The sequence below is a fragment of the Rattus norvegicus genome, chromosome 1 (assembly GCF_036323735.1).
Source record: "Rattus norvegicus strain BN/NHsdMcwi chromosome 1, GRCr8, whole genome shotgun sequence".
NCBI lineage: Eukaryota > Metazoa > Chordata > Mammalia > Rodentia > Muridae > Rattus > Rattus norvegicus.
The window spans coordinates 98,907,412-98,925,298 of NC_086019.1; positions in this window are offsets into that span (position 1 = coordinate 98,907,412).

The following is a 17,887-nucleotide window of genomic DNA, read 5'->3' on the forward strand; positions in this document are numbered from 1 at the left end:
TTATAAAGTTGTTATTATTATCATCGTCATTAGCTTTTTTATAAAGTTGTTATTATTATCATCGTCATTAGCTTTTTTATAAAGTTGTTATTATTATCATCATTATTATTACTATGGTTATTTGGTTTTGCATACATGTCTGTGCACCATATATGTGTAGTACCTGCAGAAAGCAGCAGAGGGAGTCAGAGTCCCTGATACTGGAGTCAGCAGATAGTTGGAAGCTGCTGTTTGATTGCTGGGAATCAAATCCAGATCCTATGTGAGAGCAGCCAGGACTTTTAAACCATAGTCTATCCGGAGCCTACCATCCCCAGTTTTTAATTTCTCACTTTGCTTATATTTATGAATTAAAGTTTAGCTTGAGTATGTATATATGAATGGATGCATGCGTGTGTAGTTTTATATTCTTAGTGATTTCTGGTATCCATTGGAGGCCTCGGGAGTTGTTTGTCATGGATAAAAGGAAACACTGAATATCATTTTTTTCCTTTTGTATCCATGTGTGACTTCCAGTGGAGGGAGGGAGGGGGACAACAACCCACCCACAAAACCCCCGACCCTGCCTACAAGATGTGCTGGGATAAAGATGGACTAGAGGTTGAGGGAACAGCCAGCCAATGAGTGGCTCAACTTGAGACCCATCCCACAGGAGAGAGCCAATCCATAACACTATTAATGATAGATATTCTGCTATGCTTGTTGACAGACTCTAGCATAACTGTCTCCTGAGAGGCTTCACCCAGAGCTGATGGAAACGCATGCAGAGACCCACAGCCAGACATCAGGCAGAGCTTGGGAGTCTTGTGGAAGAGTCGGGGAAAGGACTGAGGGAGTCAGAGGGGTCAAGGACACCACACGAAGACCTACAGAGTCAACTAACTTGGGCCCACAGAGGCTTATAGAGACTGAACCACCAACCGAAGATCAGAGGCTGGACGTAAGCCTCCTACACATATGTAGCAGATGTGCATCTTGGTCTTCATATGGGTCCTCTAACAAGTGGAGGAGGGACTGTCTCTGACTCTGTTGCCTTCCTTTGGATTCCTTTTCCCTAGCTGGGATGTCTTGTCTGGCCTCAGTGGGAGAAGATGCACCGAGTCCTGTTGTGGTTTGATTTGCCAGGGCAGGTTGGTATCCATGGGGGTTCTCCCTTCTCTAAGGAGGAGAGGAAGAGAGAATAGAGGGAGGGGTGTGAGGGTGGGACTGGGAGGAGAGGAAAGAGGAGTGGCTGCTATCAGGATGTAAAGTGAATAGATGAATAATTAATGTAAGGAAGACGTATACATCTGAGCAACATTTAAAAAACAAAAGATGGACTAAGACGTGGACAGGAGAAAATGGCAGCCTCACATAGTAACAGGACACCATGGGAAAACGCTGGAAAAAACAAAAATTCAAACGATGAAAGCCGATCATTTGCTAAACACCACCAAGTAGAAACTACAAAAAGAAAAACAAAACTTCACCTCAGACGATTGGTAACAGTTGTATGCGTGTCCACATTCCTCTAATTCCAGGATAACAAAGAGAATGGAGGCATGCTAAAATCACTAAAACGAAAGAAAGAAATGATTGAATAAATAAACAAGTTGTTTCCTAAAAAAAAAAAATCAACATATACTGCGGGGTTGGGCAATGCCATCATGGAGTCAAGCTGTAGAACACAACCTCTATGACAATGTAATGTTTAGGTTTTGACCAACTTCTCAGGCACTACACTCGTCTAGGAAAAGGCAACCTGGACTGAGGGTTTGTCTCCATCAGGTTAGCTTGAGGGCCTGCCTAGGCTTTTACCTGATTGCAAATTGCTGTGGATGGCCAGCCCCATGTGGGACATACATCCCCAGGCCAGTGAATCTGGGTTGTAGAAGGAAGAAGGCTGAGCCTGAGCCAGAGACAAGGGCAAGCCAGTAAGGAACACGCCTTCACGGTCTCAGCCTCAGTTCCTGTTCGGGTTATTAACTTGACTTACCTCAATTAATAACTGTGACCTGGAAGTTAACACTGAAATAATTTTTATTGCCAAACGAAAGGAAGGAAGAATGAAAGAATGAAAGGAAGGAAGGGGGAAGGAAGGAAAAAAGGAAGGAAGAAGAAAAGGAAATGGTAATTAGGCCTAGATTTAAGCCCCACATTGGCACACTAAGCCTGCTTTATACCTCCCAGCCACTGCTAATCCAGACCTGACGCTTCCCCCCCAAATATACACTGTCAGTAGGCTTGACAAGACATTCTGATAAAATTGGTTCAACAATCATGTGTACACAACATTGCTTCCCCAGGAGATGCTGACCCCTGGTGGGATGGTCCACACCGAGAACTATGGGTTTAGGGGCTTTGTGGTCCTTCTCAGACCCACCATTCACCTGTATTCTGACTTTATCTTTTCTGTGAAAGATGCTCTTTGCCTGTGCTCTGAAGAGCGGCTCAAACTCCACTCGTCTCCCCGAGTCTCTGGACGAGATCTAATCATCGGACCATTTGCCTGTCCTCCGTGACTTACAAAGAATAAAATTAGCCAAATGGATAAAAGCTTGTTGTAGAAATATGTAGAGCACTTCAAAGTCTATTTATCAAAAGACCAGCCATTGAATTATATGACAGCATCTCCAGGAGCACAATGACTATGTCATTTAATTTTGAAAAGAAAAAAAAAAAATCCAACTGATCTATGAAGTTATGACCAGCAGCTGGAGAGATGTTGTGCTGGGCCTGGCTGTGTTTGTAGAGGGAGCCGAGTTGAATGCCATCTACCCTGGAGTACTCTCCTCCTAATACCAAGCGTTTGTTCATTAGGGTGTGTAGACTATCACCTAACTCCCAACACCACAGATCTTCAGAGGCTCACAGATTGAGACAAAGGAATCTAAACCCAGCAAAGGAACACCCCACCAGACGCCAGGGTTCAACACTCACTGTTCAACATTACAGCCAGGATGCTACCAAGATGCAGAATTAGCCCAGCAGCAACAGGGATGACCGTGCTGGGAGGTAGCATTCTGAAGCTCTCCACTAAAGATCTTTATCACTCACAGGGGTTTTGTACAGGCCTACCATCCCAACTCGGATAGCTGCAGCAGAACCACCAAGTCAGCCTGGGTTACTTAGCAAGTTCCTGTCTCAACACCTCTCTCCCAGTGAATTTCCTGTAGTCAAACATTTCCGGAGCATCTGCTTTTCCAAAAATGCTCTTGCTGTTTGCGGGTCCCACGATGGAACTCTCAATGGAACAGCTGCATGTGGGGCTCTACAATTGTAGCAGGAAGTTTCCACTTCTGCCCACGTTAGAGCCACTCTGGCAGGATTCTTTCTTCTGTCTCATTTCTCATCACCCAGATCTGCTGGGCAGATCCCACCTCAGTCTGAGCACCCTCATCTGGTGAGTCTTGCTCATTTGGAAGCCATCCGAGCTCAGCTGTATCTGGAAAGAGATGCTTCGGACCTGGAAATCTGTAAGGGGCTGTTCATCTCCTGGTTGCGTCTCCCTCAGTGATTCCCATCCATGAAGACTTACCCTCTCCCCAAAGCAGCTATTCATTGAGGCATACATATTTGATAATAGATTCCTTTGCTGATAGCCTTGAAAGAGGCAAGGACCATACACAATAGTTCACGCTTCTTTCTTATAACAATCATTCACTTTTCAGATACAAGGATTTAAGAGTATACGAATATATGCATACATGCACATCTGCACACATGTGTGTAAGCACACATGTGTGAACACACAGACACCCACACACATACACTAAATACGTATCTGTGCAGTCACCTTTCCATCCTCAAAGTCAAATCAACAAGTTGTCATGTTAGGGCTGGAAGTAGGACTAAACGCTGGCTGCACGCCAAGATGTGGCACATACACAAGGAACGTGTGAGACGTGATTTCTGCCTCCTGGCAGCCCTTGAACTGAGCGCTCAGACTTGAGAGACTGCTGGGCCATGGCAGCCAGTCCTACCTCCATCCCAACAGAACCCAGTCCTGGGAAATGACCAGCCATGGGAAACCCTGCACTCAGCAATCCTTTGCCAGGAATTTCCTACAACTGCCACTGATCAAGGATTGCCAACGTACCTGAAGACCGGTTAGGAAGTCTACACAGATTTGAAAATGTCACCGTACTAGAAACCTGCCAGTCATTGACTCTGTTGTTATTCTCATTTTAGTCTTAGCAAATGCTCAAATCTGTCAACCTCGCTGGATCAAAATAGCATAAGGGATTAGTGAAGCAGCCCCCTGGTGTTGATGAAGTCTTTCAGAAACAACTAGATTACCAGGACTTTGACTTAATGAACAAACTCATCCCTTTATGAATTCATTATATGAGGATATTAGTCGGAGATAGTGAGAGGTATAAATAAGATAGGGCCTAAGTTGGAAGAAGTCAGTCACTGGGGTTGTCTCCTTGAGGCTGTATATTGACTTGACCTCTTCCTATATAATTTTTTCTCTGCTTCTGCCTGTCACGAAGGAAATACTTAGCCATACATTCCTGCCACCATGATCTTCTGCCCAAGTGCATGGATCCAATGACTATGAGCAAAGCACTTTGAAACCATAAGCCAAAATGAAGAGTTCTGCCCTGTAAACTGATCATGTTGGGCATTTTTTCACAGTGGTGGGGAAAACATAATATACCCTCCAAAATATATTCATCTATTCTCTGAACCTTGGTCAAACAAAAACGGCATGTGGGTTATCTTGTTTTATATTTAAGAACACATAGAGGATTAAACTTTTATTGGTCTTAGACTGAACCCACATATGACGTGAAGTGGTGTCCATCGACACAGAACCATTAGAATTAGATTTTGCAAGGACATGGAAGTAAGCGGGAGAAGATGTGTTGTGGTGATGTAGAGAGATTTCGTGAAGAGTGTCAAACCTGAGGGGGGTCTTGGATTTCACAGATGAGAAGAGTTTCAGAGAAGACCATGGGAAGTGAGAGAACAGGAAGTGATAATAGAGAGGGCTTAAGGATAAGGGACCATGGACAGTAGAGGGAAAAGGACAAGATTGCATCCTCAATCTGTAGGATGTGACACCAAAAATATACATCGAGAGAATTTCAGAGCAACAAATTAATGTACCCTGGTGCAAAAGGAGCTAGGGCTGTTTAAGGAATACAACAACCTCAAACCATTGGTCTAGTTTGCTTTTCTGTTCCTACGTTAAAACCTTGGCTGTCTTAGTTGCTTTTCTATTGCGGTGATAAAATGCCATGACCAAGGCAACTTATAAAAGAAGACATTTAATTGGGCTTATGGTTTCAGAGGCTTAGAGTTCGTGATGGCAGAACCAAGGCATGGTAGTAGGAACAGCTGAGAGCCTTCAGCTTAAAATTAGACAGAAGAAACAGAGAGAACACTGGGAGAGTGTTTTGAAATCTCTAAGCTTGCCCTCATCCAAGAAAGCCACACCCACTGATCCTTCCCATACAGCCACTGACTAGGCACCAACTATTCAAAAGCTGCAGATTTATGAGTGACGTCTCACTTAAACCTTCACACTGGCCAAGGCAACTTGGGAAAGACAAGGGCTTGCTTATACGTTACTGTCCATCCTCAACGGATGTCAAAGCAGAAACCTGGAGGAGGTAACTAAAGAAGAGACCATGCAGGAGTGTTGCTTGCTCCACTGGACTTGCTTAGCTGGCTTTCTTATGTGGCCCAGGACCACCTGCGTAAGGATAGCATCACCCACAGAAGGGAGTCCTCCTACTTCAACTATCAGTCAAGAAGGTGTCCCACAGACATGGCCACGGGACAGACTGACCTGGGCAGTTCTTCAGTTGGCGTTCCCTCTTCCCCAGAAAACTCAAGGTTTATGTCATACTGACAGCTGAAATCATGACAATTATACACTATTCATTTTCAGCCAGTAGCGTCTTGATGTGTTCCTATTTTATTTTTTATATAAATTTTCTTCTTGACTTTATATCATATCCCTGAAGTACAAAGATGTTGGCTTATTCATTTCATGTTGCTTTTTTTTTAAAAAAAAATGTAATATACAAGTAAGTAATGGGCAATCAATTGGTCAATCAATCAATCAGTATATATTGAACCAGTATGTCCAAGGCAAGGATTGGCCTAGGCCTAGAGATTTGAGAAGATAGAGGACCCAGTTTTGCTTAAAACTGACATTCGGCTGGGACAGACTGACACCTTCACATCCTTTCTAGCTTTCTCCCCACACGGTGTTTTTCTTCCAGTGCCTCTGGCAGGATGCTCATTGCTAGCTGAATCTCAGTCAACTGCCTCTGTGACACCTTTCCGGAACATTCCACAAAATGGCATATCACAGATCTGCTCCTTCCAGGACAGAATCCAAGTTTGGGGGTGGCTGTTGCTATGAGAGCAGGTTGAGATGGACTCTGACATGACCTGGGTGGGCAACTCAGACGAGGGATTTTACAATCCCCCCCCCAACATACACACCAAGACTTCTTAGTTAAAGGAGAATCCGGAAAGTACTTCATGAGCAGGAATGAAAAATAATTTCCTAAATAAATAAATGGGTGGGGTTTTCTCTTTAAGCTGATAGTCACAGGTATTTGTCAGTGATGAAAACTAACACATCCAACATCCAGCAAGCAAACACAATTAAGACTGGTCAGTGCTATGGTAAAGAAATGAGCGAAGACCTTCCCCGGGGTCTTTAGATGTAAATGAGAAAGACGGAGAAAGGATGTAGTCAGAGAAGGACTGACTATATCTGGGTGTAAAGAAATAGAACAGATTATACCACCGGAGTGGAGTATGCACACAGAGGCTTGTGCACACGTTGCCTATTGCATAGGCCATTAAGATAGCCCATGTAAATGCCAGAGTCTTTCACTATCACATTTGATGGACTGTAGTTAACTTCAGTGGAATGCTTGTCAGGAGGAACTAGGATGGCCAAGGAGATAGTGGAAGTCAGGGCCCAGTAGAAACAAATCATGCCCTATGCAAGGATTATAAGGACCGGGGTTGGGGAGGGTGTGGATCATGCCTTCAGTAGACACCTACCAGGCTAAATCAGAGTTCCATCATCTGGTGTTAGGTCCCAGTGGATATGGAGTGATCATAGCTATGTTTCTTTAGGTATGGTCACAAGCTTTCCCAAAGTCCACATAAATGTTTCAAGTTGGAAAGACAGAAGACAACAGAAGTCCACTGAGCCTTCAGCCGCTGTGCCATGAAGGACAAAAGAGATGGAGAACACCCACGGGTGATTTTATAAGGCAAGGTCATTAGTGATTAAAGATTGGGTTTGGACACTATCCTCAGGGTACAGGAAAGGAGTTATGGGTTTTCAGTGGAGTAGGAAGACTCCCGAAAGAAGATAGGTAATTGTAGTGAACCAGATGAAGTAGTAAAGTAGTTAGGGCCAGAGTGGTAGAAGTAAAGCTAGGGAGATGTTGAGAGCATTTTTAATAGCAACAGAATTTACGTGACAGGCAGGAAAGAGTTAAGAATGACCACAGGACATTGTTCTCACTGCAGGGATATAGGGACTCCTGGGTGGGGCTAACAGCTTGAAAGATGTCAGGGTGATACTTAATTGGCAGCCCGAGAGACATGGATTTGAAGAGCTGGTCTGGAGATGGTGAGCCTAAGTCAGCAGCCAGGCAGTGGGTCAGGTCAAAGTCCTATAGAGTATCCACATTTGCATAAATTCTATCTCCAGAGGAAGAGGACTCAGGAGGGGCTCCCCAGAGTGGGGTGGTACTGAAAGAGGGAAAGAATGCAACCTAAATTAGTTAAAAGCACCCCAAAAATGTGGTTGTATGAGTAAAACTTATGCTTGGGTCTCATGTATGGAAGGGTGCATTGCAAGAAGCTTTGATGAAGGGAATGGACAGAGCTGAAAGAGCATACGGTTAAGAGAGAGAGAGTTTAGGCAGGAGAAAGACCTATCCACAGTTTTCCTCTCTGAAACAACCTGAAAGCAGGAGTACCTGTGAAAGAAGGCAGTTATTCGAAGGTGGATTGGGTGTAATGGTCTCATGGGTGTTTCCTCCCAAATGCACCCAGGTTGCCATTTTGGAAGTTCTGGAAGTTTGCACCCAGTGGAGGAGTGAGTCTGAAGTGTAGGTAGAACCCTCAAGAACAGTCTAGTGCCTCCTTGCAGGGGAGATGGAGCTGTCCTGAGAGCTCTTTGTGGGATGGAGCTGTCCTGAGAACAAACAACATGGCTACCACGTGACCTCGTCTGCCACCAGCTGAAGAGGAGGAGGCTCTTGACACATGAGCTGGAACCCCAAAAATGATATCCCTGCTCTCTGTTAATTACACCACACACACACACACACACACACACACACACACACACACACACATACACACACATACACACACACACACACAGAGAGAGAGAGAGAGAGAGAGAGAGAGAGAGAGAGAGAGAGAGAGAGTTATTTTGTAGTAACTGTTAGTGGACTGGAGCAGAGAGGTTGATAAGAAATTCCTTCATCAAGAGGAGAGACTTGGGCATATCTGAACACTGCCAGGAAGGAAGTGGAAGCAATAAGATAACCTACTTTTATTTCACGCTTAGGATGTGCTAGCAGCCCGGTGACATGTTTTCTGTGTATTAACTTTTTTTTTTTATCTTTAAAACAAGTCCGTTGGTTGGAAACCGTTATCACCTCATTTCCCAGACACCAGGCATCGGGAGGGGGAGGGACGCATCAAGGTGACAAGGCTGACTGGAAACTGGTGCCTTTAAGCACCATGCCAGAGCCCACAAATACAGCCCCCATACCTGTGTGGCACTGAGGAGCCTAAGTCAGAGCATCGAGCTGTGGTGCACACCTGAAATCTCCCAACACTGGAGGCTGAGGCAGGAGGAGCCCAAGCTCACAGCTGGCCTACTATTTGAACCCAGCTGCTTCTCCAGTCACAGTATTTGCAGAAGCCTCTCCCTCTCACAGGTAAGGATAGGCACCCTCCTGTGACACTAACCCTGAGTTCTCTAGGTGCCAGAGATTCTTGCCAAAAGAAGTGCGTTTACATCAAAGCCGGTATAGGTCACATATCCTGACCCTTACTACTTCCCTTTCTCCTGAGGAGGAAGCATAGATCCTGGCTAGAGGCTTATGCTGTGAACCCCCCCCCCCATCCTCAGAAAGGTACAGGAAGCCTCTACTTCCGCCATTTGGGCCCTGATTTCCTTTCTTCAGAGGTCACAGTGTTGACTGTCTCTGGTGCTAACATCCCTAGAGACATGTCATTGCCTGTCTGTCTGTCTATCCGCGACAGTAATAACTCTTTTAATAAACTTATAACCACCAAAGCTTGCCTCAGTGTCTCTCCAGAGCCCTCATGATAGATCGGCTTACATTATCTAGCAAGATTCTGTCCTAAGGCAAGAAAGAAAAGAAAAAACAATGAACAAAGAAAGGTTGTCGATGTCCCAAAGACGCCAAAAGAGAGATCTGGTAAAGAACACTAGCAATGGCTATAGTTGATGATTTCTTCTTTTTTGGTTTGTCCTTTAAGAAACAAGGCCATCTTCTGAGGACAGTGAGGTACAGAGGGGTTCAGGGGCTGGCCGGAGACACAGTCCAGGAATGGTCATTCACCAGAAAATCCTAGGGAGACTCAGAGCAATTTAGAGGCTCCAGACTGGCTGGCTGAAGACCACTGAGGTGGCCGCAGCCTTCCCTTCCCATTGTCCTTACTCCTGTCAACAGACGGCTTCACCCCTGATCCTTAAGCGGGGCCTGCTGGGGTGCCAGGCAATGGCTTTGGTTCAGTGGAGCCGTCTCAGCAGGCAGCTCAGAGTAACTGGCGTTGCAGAGGTCCAGAGGACTATGGGAAGGGAGAAGATGGTTTCACCAGGGCAAGGCAGGCTGAGAAAAATACCGTTCTCCTGTAGCATGGGGTCCCAGGCTGAAACTGGCAGCAAAGGAACTGCTGTTCTCTTTCTTGTTGTATGAGGCATTATGGGTAGTGGGTGAACCCAGTTTATCTGCCAGAGACATGTCTGCTCCCTGTCCACGGTGGCACATATCAGGTATGCTTTCTACATGGGACCTGTCTCCTCTGCTGTACCAGCAAGAGCATCTCTTGGCAAAGATTCTACTGTCAGACAATGTCTGGTTCTTGCCTTTATTTATTTTAAGATTTATTTTTATTCTTACACACGGGTCTATGTCTGTATGAGTGTATGCCACATATGTGTGGTTGCCAGTTGGAGGCCAGAAGAGGGTGTAGGATCCCTTGGAGCTGGAGTTGCAAATGAGAACCACCTCCCCTTAGGAATTGAACTCAGATCTTCCAGAAGAGCAGCAAGCCCTGTTCACCCTGAGCCATCTCTTTCCCCCCACATTTTGGGCATAGAGTCTCACTAAACAGTTCAGACTAGCCTTGAACTTATGATCCCCCTGCCTCAGCCTCCAGAACATTGGGGTTGCAGGCGTTTACTACCCCACCCAGCCAACAATATATTTAAGGGCTCTGTCCTGGGTGGTCCATCCCATTTGAAACCTGTATCTAACCATCAGAGTCCTAATTTATCCCACGCATCCTTCTGCTGTGTGCCACTCTAAAAAAACCCAGTAAAAGAGATCATGGGCGTCAGGAATCTGTGCAGAGCCGGGCAAACCCAGCTGTATTTTGGATTTTTTGCCTGCTTAAAAAATATTTTTCATTGTTTTGAGTTTGATGAGAATGTGTTTTCCCATTAATTTTTAAACCAAAATTGGATCCATATGTTTTCTGATTCATGTCTGCTTAACTCGTCTCAGTGCTGGAACAGAGCATTTGATGTCCAAGATGCCTCTTTCTGCGCTCCGTTCCCTAGCACGTAGGGATGAGACGAAGACCTGAGGATTGGCTGGTCACTGAACTGGGGTCCAGAAACACACACACAGACATTTAGCCAGCTTTCTTGAGCTCTTTGGAAGCAACTCTAGTTTTTTCAAGGGCAAAGATCTTAGGTGGCTGTGTTTGGTTCCAGAAAGCTCCTTTGCATACCTACCCAAAGCAACTCTTAGAAGTTAGAGGTCAAGCATGGAGGCTGGGGCTTGCAGGTAGCAAGCCTTTGTGTTTTCTGTCAGCTGGAATGGACCAAGCAAGAGGTCCACTTGCTAGCAAAGCTGAGCTCTGCCCAGCAGCCCAGCAGCGCATCTGTTTCTCAAAGGTAGGTGTGTGCTTCTCAAGACCATAGATATGGAGCCATGGCCTGTCTGAAGCCATCCTACCCCAGGGACATGTTGTCCCAGCAACTCAGAAGTGCCATGCCACCTGACAACCAGTGTGATGCCACAGGAACCACTGTTCCCTTCATTCCCTTCAGGAACTCTTACTACAGCCAGCAGGTAGGGGGCAAGGCTTTGAAACACCACACTTGTGCTTTACACTTCACATGTCCGTCTCTCCTTTTTGTATCTGTGGTGGTTTTGTGTTGATTCGTAATCTCCTGAGAACCTGAACTTCTTGACTGGTAGAGTTTGGAGAACAATATTTCACTTGGTATTGTTAGAAGGATTGATTTTTGCTAAACACATTTCTTAAAGCTGCAGAATGCTAGGAGCCATTTTGTAATAACTTCTGGTCCCTTAACTTGCTCCAGAGGATTTGCCCCTAGAGAAATGAACTAGTGCTCATTCCTACCTCCCTTACCAACTCGTACAAGCACACACACACACACACACACGCGCGCGCGCGCGCGCACGCGCGCAGGCATACAGACACAGACACACGCACACTCACACAAGAAGCCAAAATGAGCTTCCCAGCATCCCGATGTGGTAGCAAGATTTCCAAGCCCGATGAACTGATTCCAGGATTCCCCTCTGCACCCTCTCCTCTCTCCATGGGCGTCAGCCTCTCCAGTTGGTTGTTTGAATTTGGTATCTGGCCAAGCTGAGACGTCTAATTCTCAAGACTGTCGGCAAGTTCCCCACTGGTGTGATACTTGCGTGCCTTGTTGATACTCTTTCGAAGTCTCTAGTGTGGTAGGGCTTGGTTTCAAGGGGGCAAAGGACCTCATGCCTTTGCAGAACCTGTGCAGGTTTAAAAATGCCAGGAGCCAGGAAAACAGATCTCAAATTCAAGGTGTGGAAAGAGTCCCTGAGCAGAAGCGATCCAGTCTCGCATATGGTTGGTCTCTCTCTCCCTCTCTCTCTCTTTCTCTGCTTCTGCCAGGAAGACGTGTAGGACCAATTTATGCACAAATTGGTCACATTTTCACACATAACTCCAATTATCTAAAAGGGGTTTAACATTATATTTATATTGATAAGCTTAACAATGTTGAACTGCGACTCTCGGCTGATCTGTTACAATTCACATCCAAAGAGACCAGAAGGAATAATTGGCCATTCTCCAGCATCAAGAAAGAGAGGCAGCCTTGAGAAAGATGAAAACTGCTGCACAAGGTCTCGGGTTGGCTGAAATTACCCCATAAATTCCAAGTGAAGGATGGCCAAGAGTATCCAACTATTATGGACTCCCTTCTGAGACAGAGGGGAGCTCCCAGGTTAGAGAGCGTGAAGACAGCCCACCCTCCTCAGTGCCCACAGTGAGAGAAAAATACATCTCACCAGAGATGGACCCAGTAGCCAGGGAGGCCCGTGATGAGGCAATCTTTTTAGCAAAACAATGGAGTTCTAGGTTGGGCATTTAGCAACACATTTCTAAAACATGCTTATACCAGGGAATCCAGGAACCTTAAATACTTACAGTAGGGCTAACTGCATTCAGCCACTTCCCTTGTCCCTGTAATCTGTGGTAGTGTGTAGCCTCAGCTGGACATTGGCTTAAAGATCAGGACACAGATGATATGGAAGACATTCAGGGGACCCTGACAGACCCTCTGGCTGGCTGAATAACTCTCGTGAGGCACATTGGAAAATAGCCGGCAAGTTTGGGTGATATAAACAGGCATCACTGACTGATGTGATTAATTACAAGACTAATTCAGTTAATTGCATATAATTTACACACACACACACACACACACACATACACACCAAACACACACAGTGAGCACTGCATCGTTTGTCCCATAGAGGGTGACTTGAGGACGGCATGTACATGGGTCTGGAAGGTGCCGCCTGTAACACTGGAAAGCCCCTATAAGAGCAGCTAGGGCTCAGGGAGGGGAATGGATTTCTGGCTAGCAGCTTCATCGATACAGAACCAGCACTGGAGTCTTGCAGGGTTTGTAGCTCTGAGGGGAAAGATTGCCGGCATGTGCCTAAGATTTCCCCAAAGAAGCCACGCCTCCAGACTCAAGAGTAAGAAGACAGACAGCCTGCCAAACTATCTATATATAGTAATTCTATCTTGCTATAAAGAGGACCAAAGTTCTGTTATACCTGGCAACATGGTAGAGCTGGCAATCATTATGCCCGGTAGAATAAACTAGATGCAGAAAGCTAAGTCCTGAGTGGGCTCTCTCAGTTACGGAGATTTGCACACCAATCTCAGGGGTTGGGAATAGACGATGTTGCCAGAGGCTTGATAGAGTAGGCAGCAGAGAGATAGGGTAGAGCCACTCAGAAAGTACTGGAGCTCCGGTATGTTGTGCACAGAACATAACTGTAGGTCCCTGACGTGCACTGGGTAGCTCAAAGAGTGGGAAGGAAGGATTTAGAAGGTTCGTTTTCTGAATGAAGAAATGATCACTTTTGGGAGAAGATGGAGATATTTCCCTCAACTAAAACAGGCCACAAGATACACATCACGTGATGTTCCAGTAGCACATTCCACTGTTACACGTTTATGCATTGATAAGAGGGCTCAGTGCACACACTGCTCTTGCAGAGGGGAGGCTGGGACACAGAAGCTGAACAACGGCCCATATCTACTAGAGTTCTAGTGCTTACAAAGAGACTTGCAGTTTCAGAGGTGTAAGTGGCAGTCACAGAGGGTCAGGGGAGCCATGAGCCTGGCATCCTTTCACTCGGTCACCTCCCACACACGTATTGTTCTAGGTTTCTAAGTGTGGGAATGGGTTGTTCAAGGGCAGGCCACATCCCTGTGTGCATGGGCACTATAAGACACGGAATAGACCAATCGTCCAACTGAGGACGGATGCTTGCACGGACAGAAGGATGCGTGTGTGGCTGGATAGCTGATGGACAGGAGAGGAGGGTAATGGAGACTAAAGTGCTTACGGTTAGTTTGTGGGTTAGGGTCCCTTCACAACAGGCCCTTTTCAGAAAGGTTACACGCTGTTGAACATTCAACTGACAGACAGGAGATGTGAGCATTAATGATACTAAAGGAGGAGCTTCTAGGAGAAGGAAACTGAATGTTTATTGATAGTGGGAAAGACACCCTACTTCATGACTGAGACCTTAGGGCTTCAGGTCCTCCTGAGAGTTCTCCCAGCAAAGCTGGGTTTGCTTCTTTGATGACACTCTGGCCTGCACCCCTACCTGTAACTTCTCCCCATCCCTCTGTTTGTTCACTCACAAGGCCCAAAAGACAAAGCATCCCAGAACTTCAGTTGTATGAAGTACGGGCGAATTGTCCTTTGGCTGTCCCATGGGACCATCTGCTGGGACAGCATTCTTGATAGAGAGCTCTTCATGGTCAGAGGCTCCACTCCATTTCGGTGAGCAAAGCACTTGAGGCAGGTGAGATGGTAAAGTGGCCAGAAGCAGATCTTTTGGCCCCCTGTTTCACTGAGGCTGCCAATGGTGTAGTGGTGCAGCACCCTCCCACTTTCATGTGTGGACACACACACACACACACACACACACACCACACACACACACACACACGCACACACCTGTCACCACCTGACTCAACCAGCATGAGGAAGTGAGTCCAACAATCATCTAATCTGAGCCTCCCGAATGGGGCGCGTTGCCGCTGCTCCAGCCCTTAATTCTATTCCTCCTCCTCCTCCTCCCTCCTCTTCCTCCTCCTCGCCTCTCAATTGTATGTTTTGTGTGGAGTTATCCGTCACCCAGGCACTGTCAGTGAGATGTGTCATTCCTCTGTGTGTGCCTCCTGATAAAGTGGCCTTAATGCATATGCAAATCTCCTTCTCAAGCAGGCAGTGTGTGGAAACACTCACGTTGGCTGGGAGTCGCACACTGTGAAAATACGAAGGAGCATATGCGTTAATTTTACCTTAGATTGGAGGCAGAAGCCACCCACCCTGCCCCTGTCACACAGAAAGGAGGGCTCAGATTCACGAGGGGACTTGGTTTAGCTTAGAAGGAAGAGTGAACAAAGGCTTGTCCCTAGCACAGTGGCCACAGGAATGGGTCTCAATCAATCAATCAATCAATCAATCAATCAATCATCTCTTTCCCTTTCCTTGTCTCCCCTCTTCTTTTCCCCTCTCCTCTTTCTCTCCTTTCTCCCCACTCCTCTTCTTCCTCTTACTTTCCTGTTACCTATTTTCCTTCTTCCATTTTCTTCATCCCTCACTCTTCCTTTTAAGTCTCTTTTTAAGTCTCTCCTTTTACTCTCCCCTCTTTCCTCCTTTCACCAGCCTTTCCTTATTTTTTAATCCTTCCAAACTACAGGGGATAAAACCCATTTACCGACTAGAAAAACACTCTCCCACTGAGTGGTAGCCCTGGCTCTCTATTTGCTGTCTTGAGACAGGTTCTCACTAACTCGTCTACGGTAACACTCTGGAGCCTGGTCTGGTCGTAAGCTTGGGATTCTCTTCCTTCAGCTTCCTCAGCAGCGAGACTGCAGATGTGAACCATCATCCTAACTCCGCTTCTAGGGAACTTCTTAACTGAAAATCCTGGTGTAGAGGATTAAGTTTCTCTCCTTGCACTTTTCCAGACAGCAGGATCCCAGGGGACAAGACTGGAAGAGTGCTAAGAACACTGCAGGGCAGGACAGCAAATCATGAGAGTGACCACTGTGGCGGGGCTGTGACTTAAAGAGCCAGCACGCTTCAGAGCATTGGCCTCTGCCTTCTCGGTTTCTGCTCCGATCACCTGAGGAAATGCTCACGTGGGAAGCCGGAGGTAGACTCCTGTGTGTGTGCACTGTAAACTGTCCTCATCTTCTGCCTTCCAGTTTGGGCTGAGGGAGCAAGGAAGCCTTAAAGTCTAGATAGTGTGAAGAGATTCAGGGTAGGGCATTCTGTGTGCAACCTTAAAGCAGATGCCTGGTGAGGCAGAAGTCCTGGGGAGGAGTGGGCTCAGGATTCCCGCCTCGTATCTGGAATTGCCAAGCAAGTCTGGAATCTGATTGGCATGACATAAAACGTGGAGGAGCTTCCCGGGAAATGGTAAGATACATGCATCTCAGAGAAGTTAAGCAGCTTGCCCATGGTCACACAGCTTCTCAAGAGTAGGCAGAGCATTGGAGATGAGGAGTCTAGAGTGGTGAGTCTTTGCCTGTATTTATGGGATGCCTTGCAATGCAGGAGTGGACAAGAACACGGCATGGGCTGGGAACCACAAACATTTCTGGCCGGCTGGAGCACAAGGAGAAAATATCTCATAGAGGTGAAGTGGCTGGGGGTGGGGCAGAAGCCTCTTCCTGCTTCTCTTCCTCTCCTCTCTTACTTTTTTTCCTCTTCTTCCTTCTCCCTCACAATACCTACCAAGGACAGCTGCCAATGCCAGGAAGCCCCTGTCACCAAGCCACAAGGCAATGGCTGTGTTTTGATGGCTTGTCACTGTTCTTGCTGTGGATGTTTGTCCTTCTTCCAGGTCACTTTCTGAAGCCTCTTTTTCTGTGTGCTTTTCTTTCTTCAAGGTGCTGTGTATGTGTGCCTCTGTGTGTGTGTGTGTGTGTGTGTGTGTGTGTGTACACCCATAGCTGTGTGTGCACATGTGTGTGCATGCCATTCATGTGCATGTGTGTATAGGTGTGTGTGTGTACACCCATAGCTGTGTGTGCACATGTGTGTGCATGCCATTCATGTGCATGTGTGTATAGGTGTGTGTGTGTACACCCATAGCTGTGTGTGCACATGTGTGTGCATGCCATTCATGTGCATGTGTGTATAGGTGTGTGTGTACACATGTGTGTATGGGCATATTCATGGGAATACCTGTGCATCTGTGCTTGGGGGGATTGTGAATGTGTGTGTGTGTGTGTGTGTGTGTGTGTGTGTGTAAAAGAGAGAGAGAGATTTCTATTACAGATTCATAACAGCTAACTCCACAACCAAATCCCTGAAGCCACTAACTCCCTCTCAACCAAATTCCTGCTGAATACTTCCATAGAGTCCCAAGGGAGCCCCAGAGTAGACCAACCTTTTTTAAGGAAGGTGTTCCCATGCCTACCCCACCCCAAAGGACGCTGCCTTAGCCTGACAGTATCATTCCACAGAGGTCTGAGTTGTGGGAGCTTTCCAGAGCCTTATAGCGACACAGTGACAGAAGGTTCATGTGTTTCGGTCTGCTATAACTCAGGCTAGCCCAGGACTCTCTTTGTAGTCAAGGATAACATTGGATTAGTGATTTACTGCCTTATCCCCAGAGTGCTGGTCACCTTTTACTGGCATGTGTGGAATGATTGACTCTGTGTTTTCATCAGTAGAGCTTCAATGTACAGAATAGCGTACCTTGTGTAATCCTTCATATATAATAAGCACATGACGGACTTAAGTAGAAATCACCACCTATCTCTCTTTCTCATTCTCCCTCCTCTGACCACTGCATAGGACAGAGAACATGAAAGCTTTGTTTTGCTGAGTGTGGATTATTCCACAGGATGATCTCCATCCCCAGGAAAAAGAAAACATAGCTCAGAGAAGTTAGGACATTCACCTGGCCTCACACAGCTAGTGAGAGGCTGAGGCAGGCCTTCGCTGGGCCTCGGCCCTCTCTTTTCTAACCGGGAACAAAGCCACCTGTCCCCATTAGCTTTAGCTGTCAATTGGACACAGTCAGGAGTCACTTGAGAAGAGACTCAATTGAGGGACTGCCAGATCATGCAGACCTGATGGCAA